This window comes from Ursus arctos, unplaced genomic scaffold (genome assembly GCF_023065955.2).
Source record: "Ursus arctos isolate Adak ecotype North America unplaced genomic scaffold, UrsArc2.0 scaffold_26, whole genome shotgun sequence".
In the NCBI taxonomy this organism is placed as follows: domain Eukaryota; kingdom Metazoa; phylum Chordata; class Mammalia; order Carnivora; family Ursidae; genus Ursus; species Ursus arctos.
In genome coordinates this window covers 22,548,735-22,562,218 of record NW_026622941.1, presented here as the reverse complement: position 1 = coordinate 22,562,218, position 13,484 = coordinate 22,548,735, and the positions used below count along the sequence as shown (strand labels likewise).

General features: G+C 37.9%; 1 protein-coding gene across 23 annotated transcripts in view; it reads left to right on the top strand.

The window, feature by feature from the left end:
- The window catches only part of SOX5 (SRY-box transcription factor 5), a 964,448-nt gene that overhangs the window by 138,072 nt on the left and 812,892 nt on the right, over positions 1-13,484 (top strand). For 21 of the 23 annotated variants that reach the window (XM_048216852.2, XM_044385168.3, XM_057303269.1 and 18 more), the window contains one exon: positions 989-1,070. The exons of the other annotated variants lie outside the window; for them this stretch is intronic. The gene's annotated coding sequence lies outside the window, so the exon portion shown is untranslated. The remainder of the gene's footprint in view (positions 1-988; positions 1,071-13,484) is intronic. 23 annotated transcript variants of the gene reach the window in all.

Sequence of the window (13,484 nt, the reverse complement as noted above, 5' to 3'; positions counted from 1 at the left end):
TGATTTCATTTATGTAATATTTTTGAAATGACAAAATTATAATAATTATAAGTCAATTAGTGATTTCCACTGTTTATGGAGGAGGTGGGATGGGAGAGAAATGGTTATTGCTGTAAAAAGACAATCTGTGGGATTCTTAGGATAATGGAAATGTCTGTCTTGACTCTATCAATGTCAATATCTTGGTTTTGGTATTGTACTAAGGTTTTGCAAGATGTTACCACTGGGGGAAATGAAGCAAAGGTACAGGAATCTCTGTTTCTTAAAACTGCCTGTGAGTCTACAATTATCTCAAACTAAGTTGTTTAATTAAAGAAAAAGACAGCCCTCTACCGGCTCCTAGATAAAAATCCAAAGCCTTTCCTTGGCCCTTTCTAACCTCACTCATGTCCTACTTCTCTCTCCCTTGTACATCATGCTGCAGCCATAGTGGCCTTTTTGCTGTCCCTGGACCTGTGTAGTAAGCTCTCACCACAGGGCCTTTGTACTTGCTATTCCCTCTGCTGGGAAGCTCCTCCCTCTGGTTTACCTCATCCTGTTCTCTGCTTAAATGTCACCTTAGCAGAGGTTTTCCTTGAATACTTTCTCTAGAGTAGCATGCCTGTCACAATCTAATGCCTTATTTGGATTTATTTGTTTTCTTCAGTAAAAGCATACTTGATACTTTAAAAAATTCCACATCCCTAAGATGGGAACCTTAAATTCCCTGCTATGCCTTCACTTTTCTATGTGTTCTTCTCGAATTTGGGGCATTTGATTAAAAAAACAAACCAAAGAAGCTGATTTCTATTTTCTTTATTTTGTATTTTCTTTCTTTCTGCTGATGTCTAGGTGGAATTCATGGGTTCTGCAGTAGTAAATGTTCTGTACTCTGTCATGCTCAGTTTATCACAATCCACTGGTATTTCCACAACAGCTAAGATTTGAGAATTGACCTCTTCACACAGTGAATCTGCCTCTAAATGACTTAGCTCTAATTCTCTTCTAGGCTTTTTAATCAGTCTGCAGTGTGAAGACATACTTCAAGAGGATCCTTAGAAGTCTTGGACACGCTTACCCTTATGTGGCAGGTATGTCTCTGTCTACACACTAAATGTGCAAGACATGTAACTTTCTTTATTTTCCTATAGCTAAATCTAAATTACGTTTTGTCTTCCATTTAACCATGTGGAAGCAATCTGAGCTTGAATGTAAGTTCTAGGTAAGGTTATGAGATACCAGGCTTTTGAGGAATGACACACCTGTTCTTTGGCTGCCATCTCTTCACTAGCCACAGATTTCCTCCTATCCCTTGTCAGTACTTGTGGGCAACTGCTGACACATACGTTGATCTTCCTTTGAGGATCTTTTGCTCTCCTTCTCCAAGCTTTTCCAGGTACCTCCTGGGCATATCAGGGCATGCTGTCACTCCTGCTGAACCAGAAGAAACTCTCTGTGGTGGGATGAAGCTCTTCGTTCTTTGCATGCCACTCTGAAGCACATGATACGTGTTGTGTTGCTCTTGTATCATGCTGTTGTATGGGGTCCTTTGCACGGCTGGTCAGGTTCAACTGCCTGGACATACTGCTTGGCCATCTCTAAGGTCCAGGTTATATCCAAGAAGATCCTTTCCCTCCTACGATTAACTCTCACCCACATATTTGGGGTTTCTCTCTGGAACAGTACTTTGAACAAGCACAACTTAGGAAATCAATCAGAACATAATATATTTGTTTTACTTGTTTCTTTAAAATGAATTGGGAAAGGGTGTTGGGAGTTCCCTTGCCTTTGGATAAAAAAAAAAATAGTTCTCAGGCAGGCTCCATCCCTAATAGCACTACTCTTAGATTTAAAAAAAAATTCTTCTTGGCACTTTAGATTCCAAACATAGTCTTCATTCAGAAATTAGAATGTCTAATCTCAGACCATAATCATAGCTTGAAAGTTAATTTAATATCTATCATCCCTTCTTCCCCATCCGAGGCCCATTTTTGGGTTGGGCCAAAAATTGTATTGGGAGAGGGTGTGGGGTTTTTTCTCTTTTTATCTGTCACTTCCTCTCCCACTTGCTAGGTATTGCTAAAGCTTAAGTGGTTGGAGCATGGCACAGAAGAGGAAATAAATGGCTTAGGAATGTTTCTTACTTGAAATGGTTCTATGTTAAGCTGACTCCGTGCTTTCTGGGCCTGATGATGTTTAAAACTGACACTCACTTGGCTCCTTCACAGTCTTTGGTGGCTTCCTTGCTGGACCCATCTGGCTTCAGCTCCCCTGACTTGGGTAGGGCTTCTCGTCTAGCTACTCCTTTTCCAGTGGAGCTTCTGGTTTTCAGAGGGTCCATTCTACATGCACTCATTTGGGGTATCAGTGATACTTCCAGATGGACATCTTGGGCTGCTTCATGAAAACATGTTTCTTATGAACCTCTATGGGCAGGAAGGGTGCAGGTAATTCTCAGATTCCAGAGCTGCTCCTAGCCTGACCCTCTTGTCCTCCAGATTTCCAAGGTGAGAATCAATCTGCAGTCCATTGGGTTTCCCAGACTCCAGGGGACACATTTAGGCTGTCTACCTTGTTCCTTTGAAGTGTCTCTAAATACTTGAGAAAGAAAAAGTGGCACCTTCCAGCTCTCTTGCTTGGGGGGAACGTGGGCTTACCATAGAGTAGCAGCTCAATCCAAGAATCTCTTTGTAAAGCTTCTCCTAATTTCTATTGTTTCAATTCTTTACATTATCTTGTAGGTTTTAGAGCCATTCGACCAGTCTTGTGATTTTTCTTTTAAAATCTGGATTTTGATCTGGCCCTTTACTTTGGAATTTCATACCTGTTTAATGTAGGTAACGCAGCTGGATCTTCCAATCTAACGTCTGGTCATTCTGACCCCACTAGGATGAGTTGAAGTGGTGGGGGGGAGGGGTAAAGATGCAGTCATCCCCACCCCAAATTGCCCATGGATACACTAGTGTCTATATATGTCTTGACCACCTTGAGTTCAGAGTATAGCAATTTGGCTGCCTGAATGAGGAGAGAAGCAAGATTCAAGGATATAAAATAGAATACTCCAAATATTATATCCTAAATGATAAAAATAAATTTGCCTACCCTCTTTTGAGTACCTCTAATGTGGTTTTTAATCTTTATAATGGTTTTACAGCCTTTACATTAAGGATTTGATATTTGAGGAAACCAGGTATATTCGTCTGCTAGGGCTGCCATGACAAAGTGCCACAGAGGCGGTGGCTTAAACAACAGAAATTTATTGTGTCGCCATTCTGGAGGATCAAGGTCTAAGTCAGGGTATTGGCAGGGTTGGTTCTTTCTGAGGACTGTGAGGGAAGAATCTATTCCTTCTCCTTGTCTTGTAGATGGCATCTTCTCCCTGTCTCTTCACATTATCTTTCCTCTATGAATGTCTATCTCTATGTCCAAATTTGCTTTTTTTTTTTCATAAGGACACCAGTCATATTGGATTAGGGCCCACACTAATGACCTCATCTTAACTAATTATAGAAATGACCTTATTTTCAAATGTCACCTTCTGATGTACTGTGAGTTAGGACTTCAACATATGAATTTCGGAGGAGGGGGGTTGCACAATTCAACCCATAACACCAGGATTCAAAGAGGCTCAATGACCTCAATTTCACACAGAGCTTGAAACGCTAGTGCAGGGATTCCTTAACTGTGTGACTCTAAAGCTTGCATTCTTCCTGCTATACTACACTTCATCTCAGATGAATCTTGCATGCAGGCTTGTGCAATGAGAGTACTGTCTTTCCTTTAAACAACCAAACCAGCCTGGTTGAGGCATGGATCCATCCTGGAAAAAAGCTCATACTTAGCTAAAATTTCTCTCATCATATGAACTCAGAATAACACCTTACACAAAGGAGAAACAGGAACATGTTTGTGGGGAGGTCCAATATAGTGCCATTATACCACGGGCTAGAAACTGAATTTATACCTGAATGAGGGTTTATGTTCTATCAGAATTCCAATGGCTCTGAAGCTACTAAAATGGTCTCAACTCCAATTTGGTGATATTATTCCTCTGGCCTGTGGTTTGTATTTCTGATGCTTTTAACCTGTATTCAGATCTAAATGTGCTGTGTGTCTGTGGGCTGCTTCACGTAGAGCATATTTAAACAATGTGTAATAAAACAACATATTTAAATCATACAAAAGAAAAAGGGTAGAATGTGTGCTATAAAGTCTCTGCAGGCATTTACTGGATAATGGTAATGATAGCTTTACTAAAAAAAGGATAAAATATGTTCAGCTTCAATGAGGATTGTATTTAGGGGGATTATCAGATTATTTTGGATATTTTCCTTTTAAAAACAATTCTTTAGTGCATCCTAGGTGGGAGATAGGAATTATAATAGTGATTCAGAAACATGGCTTCATGCATAGGAACATAATTTGAGTCTTGTAGTATTCATCACTGTTTTATTCCAGATGGCAAAAAAAATTATTATCCCTTTCAGTTAGTGCTTGAAATATATACCTACAGAAATAAGTCCATTATAAGATTTTTCTTGCCAAAACTCTAATAGATGCTCACTTACTAAGAAATATGTATACTGAGAAATATTTAAGAAAAATACACTTTAATGAAGCTGCACTAATGGTATTTATTTAGCTAATTGTGTACAGGGATCTAAATATGATTTCAAGTAAGTAGACTATTGGCCATATAAATAAGCCTGGCACAGGTGTGCAGAGTTTTAAGAGAATTAGATAGCCGATCTAATGAAAATTAGAGTAAGCCTCAAATAAATGTTTTATTATAAATTAGATTTCCTGTTATAAAGCAAATAGAGCCACATTACAAAAGTATTTTAAAATAAGGGTAAAAAATTGCTAACATATCAATAACCGAAAGCAACAAAACAACCTTTTGGCATACTTGCTTCTCCTCCTTTTTCATTCATTTGTTCAACAAGGGATTAGTAAGTACTTACTTAATGCAGACACTTGGAGAAAGATGGCTGGGACAAGATCTCTGCCCTGAACGAGCTTTTAAATTATCAGAGAAAATACACAGTGATTGAGTCCTTGTAACAGGTGGTAAGTGCAGTTCTGGAGGCCAGTTAGCCAACGAGCTTGCTATCAACTCTATATTGTCAGGTCTGGGAAGGCTTTAACAGGTGAGCTGAGATAGAAGAAATGAGTTAGCTGGACAAGAGAAGAAAATGTATTTTAGTTAGAGGAAAGAGCATCTGCTAAGGTATGGGAGGATTGAAATAACATTACGAAGAACTGCAAATAATGCAGCATGTCTGGAACAACAGAGAATGAGGTTGGAGAAGTAGGTGGAGGTGATATCATGGAAGGATTTGTGCCAATTATACTATTGGCAAGAAAGTTTTTCAAGTAGTGAAGGAATGTGTTTAGAATTTCATTTTAGAAAAATTAATCTTCAGCAGTATGATTGGATGGATAGCTTAGAAAATAGTAACCTTAGGAACTGAGGGTTTGGTAAGAAGCCAGATATACCAAGAAGCTGAAATAAAGCTTACATTAAAAACTCTGGGCTTGCATGGGCCTCTAGCATGGGTAGGGACTCTAAAATGTGTTCTTGTGGTCATATGTTTTTATAACATTTTATTAAAAAGTTTGTTTTTAACTTCAATTAGTTATGAATATTTTCTCCTTCTATATTACTACTCCTACCCTGTGCTATGCTTTTCTTAGCATTCTCTTAACGTTGGGGGGCATTGGTGACACAGATTTCGTATTCGCAATTTTTACCTTCTTTTTTCTTTTTCAAATTGGATAAGCTTAGGCCTTGCTTGTTGATCCAGTCCCCAGATATGAAATGGCAGGTTCTTAATCCAAGACAGTAGCTGCAGAGATGAAGAAGGAAAGGATATGGAAGACTAAGGGGGAGGAATTATTGACTGTTGGTACGAAGGAAAGGATGGTGTGCCAAGCTTTCTCGCTTCTAAAACTCTGAATGGGAGGGGCAGGTTACTATCATAAGTAACAGTCTGTAGAACATCTTCGTGTGTGTATGTTTCCATATTTTTGGATTTACAAAAAGTGTAGTTACCCTTATTAAGGTGTTTTAATGGGTTTTGTTATCTATCACCAAATTGCTTTCCAGGTAGATTGTGCCATGTAACACTGCGACAGTTAACGTAGAAATGGGTTTTCTTGTTTATGCCCTTGCTAGCACTGGGTATTATAATTTTAATGTTTTTAAACTAAATTGTTGGGTGAAGATTTCTCTTTTATTCTGAGGTGAGATAAATGCCATCCGTTATCATTAGCTGTGCATAGGAATCTATTTTCAGGAGATAGTTATTATGGCCTTTCCCTGGTAATGATTTAGGAAGCATTAGGAGGTAGTTATAAATCTTTTATGTGAATAGTTATGTTATACACTCTAAATGCATACATTACATACATACATTATAAAAGCTAGAAATAAGTGGGGCTAAAACGGTTTTGTAGATCAGGTTGTTTTTAGACCCAGTGTTGGCAAACTTTTTCTGGTAAGTACCAGAGAGTAAATATTTTAGGTGTTATAGGCTAGGAGGCAAAATTGAGGATATTATGTAAGCACTTTAAGAGAGAAAAAAATTTCCACAAAATTTGACATAGTTCAAAATATAATAATAATTGAGGAAATTTTTTATAATAGTAGTCTAATGAGAAAAAAATGAATTATTTTTTGGGGGGGAGACATTTCATGATTGTAATTCAAAGTTAATGTTTTCAATTCTCAAATCGATTATAAATGTTCATTTATTAAATCATTCTTATTTCACAGGTGGTGAGCTAGATTTGGACTACAGACCATACTGTGCTGACCTCTGTTTTAGACAGTGACATTTGAATGTTCATTTATTAAATCATTCCTATTTCACAGGTGGTGAGCTAGATTTGGACTACAGACCATACTGTGCTGACCTCTGTTTTAGACAGTGACATTTATAAGTCGTTTTTCCATTAGGTTTTGTTAATATATTTTGTTTGGTAATATGTTTCAGTTCTCTTACATACTATATTTGAGCTTATGGCAAATCTACAACTTGCAAAACACCTATCAAAATGTGTGTGTGTGTGTGTGTGTGTGTGTTATGTGTACAGGGTCTGGGTGGTTTTATTCTACATTATCAATAGAAATTGGGATATATCTGGGGTAGTAACACTATGACAATGAAGCATTTTGTCAATTTAGGTTACCAGAGAAGTGAAACAGGAAGCTAGATTTGACAGGTCCAAATTTGATCTGTTGGTATATGTATTGGAATGAGTTTGAAGTTCCCTGTTGACTTTGATTTGACTATAATTGGTCTTGTTCATTAATGACTGCTTCTACTAACTTCTGGAGATTTCTGCTTTGGTTTTCACTTTGCTGTTCCTCAGCAACTTTCCAAAATGTTTTCATTCTTTTCCGACCCTCCTTCACAAACTTGTTGTCTTGAAATACTTTCTATAATTTACATTTCATTTGCTAATGGTTTTTGTGGCAAGGCTACCCAGTTCCTCTGGTTTCAAGAAAGAAAAGAAGGAGGAAGGAAGAAAAGAAATGAAATGGAAAGATATGAAAATAAGCAGGTCATTTAACCCACTTCAGATTGGGCCATTTAATCTCCAAAGTTTCAGCTGGAATTTGATTCCTAAATCTAAGACCATTTTTTCCTTTAAACTCTTAATGGTTTGGGAATTCTTTTAAAACTTGGGTAAGTTTAGCTATTGCATGAGTATGCTGAATTATGGACTGGATTTCTTAGGAACTGACAATTGGGTTGAAAGTTTATCTTTTTAGTCAGTATGGGTACAAAGAATTGGTATCTTTCTAATACATAATTGAAGATAATTCAAATGAATGAACTCAATATGAAAACGCTATTTTTAAAAAATATGACGTGGGTGGAACTAGAGGGTATTATGATCAGTGTGTAAGTAAGTCAGAGAAAGAAATATACTGTATGATTTCACTCATATGTAGAATTTAAGGAACAAAAAAGATGAACATAGGGGAAGGGAAGGAAAAAGTAAAATAAGATAAAAACAGAGAGGGAGACAAACCATAAAAGACTCCTAACTATAGGGAACAAACTGAGGGTTGCTGAAGGGGAAGTGGGTAGGGGGATGGGTAATTGGGTTATGGACATTAAGGAGGGCACGTTATGTAATGAGCACTGGGTGTTATAAGCACCTGATGAATCACTAAATTCTACCCTTGAAGCTAATAATAAACTATATGCTAACTAAGTTGAATTGAAATTTAAAAAGAAAAAAATACAGAAAATTTTTCCCATTTTACTAGTACATAGAATATTTTGATTTAATATTTTCTTTAATGGAGAAATATGCCATATCTATTTACACAATAAAGTAAGCTGTATGTATTTTTTAGAGATAATGTGTTATAAGATTGCAATTTTTATGTTTCTGAGAGTAAGCACAGGAGAAAATTCCATCAAAATTAAATTTCAGAATTATTTCCTTCTCTTATTTACTTTCATAGGCTCTTTGGAAAGCAAGGTTCCAAATATATCTTTCCACAGTCTTCCTGCCACTGGCTAACTCAGCGTGCTCTTCTCAACTATTGTCTTGTTTTTTAGCTGCTGAAATATGTGGCCATTTTAAAAATTTGTTTAATTTCACATTTCGTTTCTGCTTTAGACGCAGAAGGTTTTTGTTTTTTTTATAGAAAATTGGTATTAACAGTTTTATAATTCCAAGAACAAAATTTGCTCTAAACACCATTTTTTAAGAATTTTCACTGAGCTGTCCAATTATTGTTAATTGCCAATTGGACTTACTGTGTCTTAAAATAAAATTCCTTTAATATTTATAATCACAATTATTGACAAATATCTGATATTTGTTATTCAAAAAACATTTGTTCAGCCGGAAAAGGAGTAAATTATTTCATCAGAGGCAAAACAGAGCTTCAAGGCCCTTTATTCCTGAGTTCTACCCCAGGTTTGGGGGAAAGCTGTAGGCACTGTGTTCACGTGATCACGTTTTGTTGTAAAATTTGCAAAGTCAGCTATTTTAACTGCCATCATTTATGACCAGCACCTCCACTTTAACCTCTCTCCATTCCTTTTCTGTTTTGTGGTGAAACGAGAGGCCATGGCTTTGTTTTGGTCTGGGGTAGGTCCACCGAAGGAGGAATCCAAGTGGGGATACAGTTATTTTAAGTTAAGTGGGATATAGTTAAAGGTGTTTGTAAATATTCCATGTATAGTGAAGCCATTGATGATGTCCCGCTTTGCCAATTCACTAGACATTTGACACTCAGAGGCCACAATGGAACACAGGAGCCAGAGGCCACTGTGTCCTATGGACCCATCCTACAGCCCTGACAAATGATGCATGGGGATGGGAGGGTGAGACTGGGTTTGAAACGTATAGAGCCAGAGCTACCCTGTGGAAAAGCTTTTTCGTTAGTAGATGTATAATATAAACAGAGGCTATGGTTTGTATCAATGCCCAGTCCCAGTAGAAGCTCTCTTCTGTTAGGAATTTAATGACTAATTATTATTAACACATCATATATTTTTTCATTTTTGATGGATATTACAGAAATAGAATTTCTCAAATATCTGTGTTTTTAGGACACAAACTTGTAATGGTGATACAGGCAGCAAGTACTGCTGTGCGTGAGCGATTGCATGTTTTCTGAATCTCAGTGATGAATAGTTGAAAACAAATTTTGATTACACATACTAGATAAAAGAATGAATTTTCTTTCTGTCTTTTCTACAGAAAATGGTATTTACAAAGAGGCAGAGTACGCAGCCAACAACTGTAGGGAGAAAAAGCTTTAGAGAGGTGTGGTCAGGGAGCTAATTAATATGAATATTATGTGTTTTTTCTAGATTTTGTGATTTTTTGATATTTCTCAGCATTTTAAAGTAGCAGTTTTTTGGGAATTTTGCACTGTGAATATATATTTACTTTCACGTTAAACTAATCATTTAAATTTGTATTCTCTTTCTAAAATTGCATAAGCTTTGTGGCCCCACAAAACGTGGATCTACATAATAAATACTTGTTAAATATTTAGATACCATGAAGGCATACAGCCTAGTTTATACTTGTCACTCATTTTGTGTTTGGAGGTGAATGCATTTCCATACTAACAGTTTGTTATTGTGACTGGAACTTTACATGGACATTACAGATAAGTAATATCTGTAAGCTGTAGCTAAAAAGAATTTCTACCTTCTCAAGATCTTAAAATCAATCATTCTACAAAGCATTTTCTTATGGGTGAAAAACTGTTAAAAGTCCTTCATTTAACCAAAGATTTTGATATATGGAAATAGTATGTTACTTTATCTTTTCCCCCAACCACTTTTTCTGGCTTAACTTTTTGTTTGTGATTTATTTATTTATTTATTTATTTATTTATTTATTTATGCTTATATTTATTTATTTGAGAGAGAGGGAGCACAAGAGGGGGTAGGGTCCAAGGGAGGAGCAGACTCCCCACTCAGCAGGGAGGCCAATGCAGGACTTGACCTCAGCTGAAGGCAGTCTTAACCAACTGAGCCACTCAGGTGCCTTTGTTTGTGTGTTTTAAAAGAAGTAGAGAGGGAAGGAGGGAGGGAGGGAGAGAGACAGAGAGAAAGAGAAAAAAGAAGAGAGAAAGGAAAAGCTTCAGAAGTCAGCAGACTTTGGTCAGATTGGGTTATAAAAGAATGGTAGGAGAGTCTCAGAACAGGTAATTCAAATTCTCCAAAGTGGCCAGGACACGATCAAGGGTACTCCCAAGAAGGTAGCAGAGTGCTAAGACTCTCTCCATAGAAGTTTTTCCAAATAATAATTTCAAACAAAAAAATGTATGTAACTAGTACATACTAGGACGATGGTATCTACCTGTGTTTTCAACACCACCTGGTCACAGGTAGCACTTACAATGTTTCAGGGAATTAAGCTCAACATCTTCCTTTGGTAAATGCATTGTACACTTTAACATTTTAGCTCTCAACACAAAAACGCTCTGTCCTAAGCATCTCTGTGCTCACGCATCTCCCAGTTGTGCCCGGACATGTAGGCATAGTCTGCACACATGTAGACAGCCCCTTTTTAAAGCACCCACTTTGGACCTACAAATGGATAGGAGTTCATAAAGATGTATGCAGGGTGACTGTGCCCACAGGGTTCACCTGATTACTTCTACGTGTATTGATGGATGACTTAAAATGTGCTGGCTGGAAGGAGCCTCCGTGCGGGTGCGTGAGCCAGTGGGGGCTGCGGCCGTGCCGGCACCAACGGGGTTAACCAGCCTTGCCAGCGTGAACAATGCAAACCGGGCAGCTCTAAATGAAATGAGCTGAATATTTCATTCGGCCACTCAGCTGCCTGCTCCAATTGCCTCCTTTACTAAAATAAGAGCTTAATCTAAAGTGACAACAACATCAGTTTCTGTGTGCTCCAGTCACACTGAACATGACTTCCTTAACATAAACACTATTTACATGGACTGTCTGGATAGAGCAGGGAATCAGGAGCGTGCCCAGCTAAGACACAGGGTACAATGAAGGACGAGAAGCAGGCAGCTGAGAATTAACATCAGCAAATGAAAGCCTGACCCTTAGAGGGCATGTCCCTGATACGTTTTAAAATGAGAGAGCATTGCACCAGTAACCTTAGCCTTTGTAAAGACTATGCCATTTAAAATAAAATAGCACCTTTTCAGTTTAGACACTTAACCAAATGCATTATGTCTGACCCATTTTCCAACTTGCGTGACACGAGAGGATGGATCCCTAGCTGCAATTATTAGACTCTTTCAAACAATTGCAACCAATAACCTCCCTCCTCAGACTCCTTCTCATAGCAGCCTGTACTTCTTTGAGATAAAGAGGGCATTTCGTTCGGTGAGTTCAGGCCAGACAGAGACGTCAGGGGAGTGGGAGAGAAGATGTGACCCTTGAACTGAAGGCTTTGATGTCAGTGTTAGCAGTACCCAGGAAATCCCTGTTTGAAAGTTGTTTTCAGCTTGAGAGTTCTGGAAGATTAGAAGCAAGAGTGTGACAAGGCACCAGCCTGTCAGGGCCCACAAAATAACACAAGTAACTTATTTCCAGCACCCCAGAATAGATAATGAGGAAGATGGTAATCCTGAAAATGCATTATTGATGGTTTATTTCCACAAGGAGGATGCTATAGTATTATTTTTGCCATGCTAGCCAATTTTAAGGGTCACAAAATGTAGAAATATATAACTTAATCCTATTCAAATTATTGACAGTTAATGGAAGTTAATTATTTCTCCCCCAACTTCATAGATAAGTAGAGCACAGAGAACTTACTCATACATCTGAAGTAACACAGTGAGTCAGACACCAATAGGGAAAGAGTCCTTTTTTTTTTTTTTTTTTTTTTTTGCCAGTTATTTCTACTTCCTTCAAGTTATCACGAATACTCTTATTTCTAAAATGGCTCTTCTTAAAATCTCCCTGGATTGAACCTGTACAGGCTGATACCAGACACCGACTTACGGCTTCTAGGCTCCAAAGACCTGAGGCTACTGACAAAAATGGCAGCTCCTTTTTTTTTTCTTTTCAGTACAGTTCTGTGTTATCTGTTCTCATCCTCCAGGCTCTGTGCCTGAGTGAATGCCCCTGCAGTCCCCACCCCTGTGGTGGTACATTTTAGATAAAGCTCTTCTTCACTGAAGAAGAAAGGGACTGATCATTTAAAACAAGTTTCTTTTTTAGGAAAGGTATAATGAGTGGCAGGAAGAAAAATGGGAGAATCATCAATATCTGGCTGGCTTTCGTAGAATGCTCATTAATCAACAGGGATTTATTGAGAATCTTTGAGATCATCAAGCATTATCTTAGGGGGGAGAAAATTGTCTCTGGCCTCCTGAAGCCCGCCATCTAGAGAAAACGTTCATCATAATTTAAAAACAAGAGTTTAGATTTCTGCAGAAAGCCAATAAGAATATCACCATTGTGAAAAAATAAAAATACTATTTTTGTTGTTGCTCTTTTCCTCTGTTTTCATCTGCATTTTTAACTTAAGGGGAATGTAAGAGGATACCTTTTTGCTCGCCACTTACTGAACATGGATTGACTCTTTCAGGTGCTATTCTAGATGTGACCCCAAAGGAAATGATACATATTTTCTCATAGCCTGGTGGGGATACTGACATTTGTACAAATATCAATTGTACAATTTGGTGAGAACCTTAATCGATAGGTACCAAATGCTTGAGAGCAGAGGAGAGATAGGAGTGACCATAGCCGCCCTGTGAGATCTCTTTAAATGACAAGCGTCATGACATCTATGCCCAATAGTAGCCAGCTCTTCAGCTTGGTGTGGACAATCAACAAATATCAGCTGCGATTGGCAATGCCAGAGGGAGCAGGGTCCCTGCCCAAACTGAGCTTGGGAGGCAGCCTTTACATGGATTATTGATAGAATCTGCTTAAGGCAAGTGAGAAGTGGATCCTGTGACTTGGCTTGTCTCAGCTACAATAAGGTTCTTGACGACCTCTTTTTCTTTCTCAGGTAAGGAT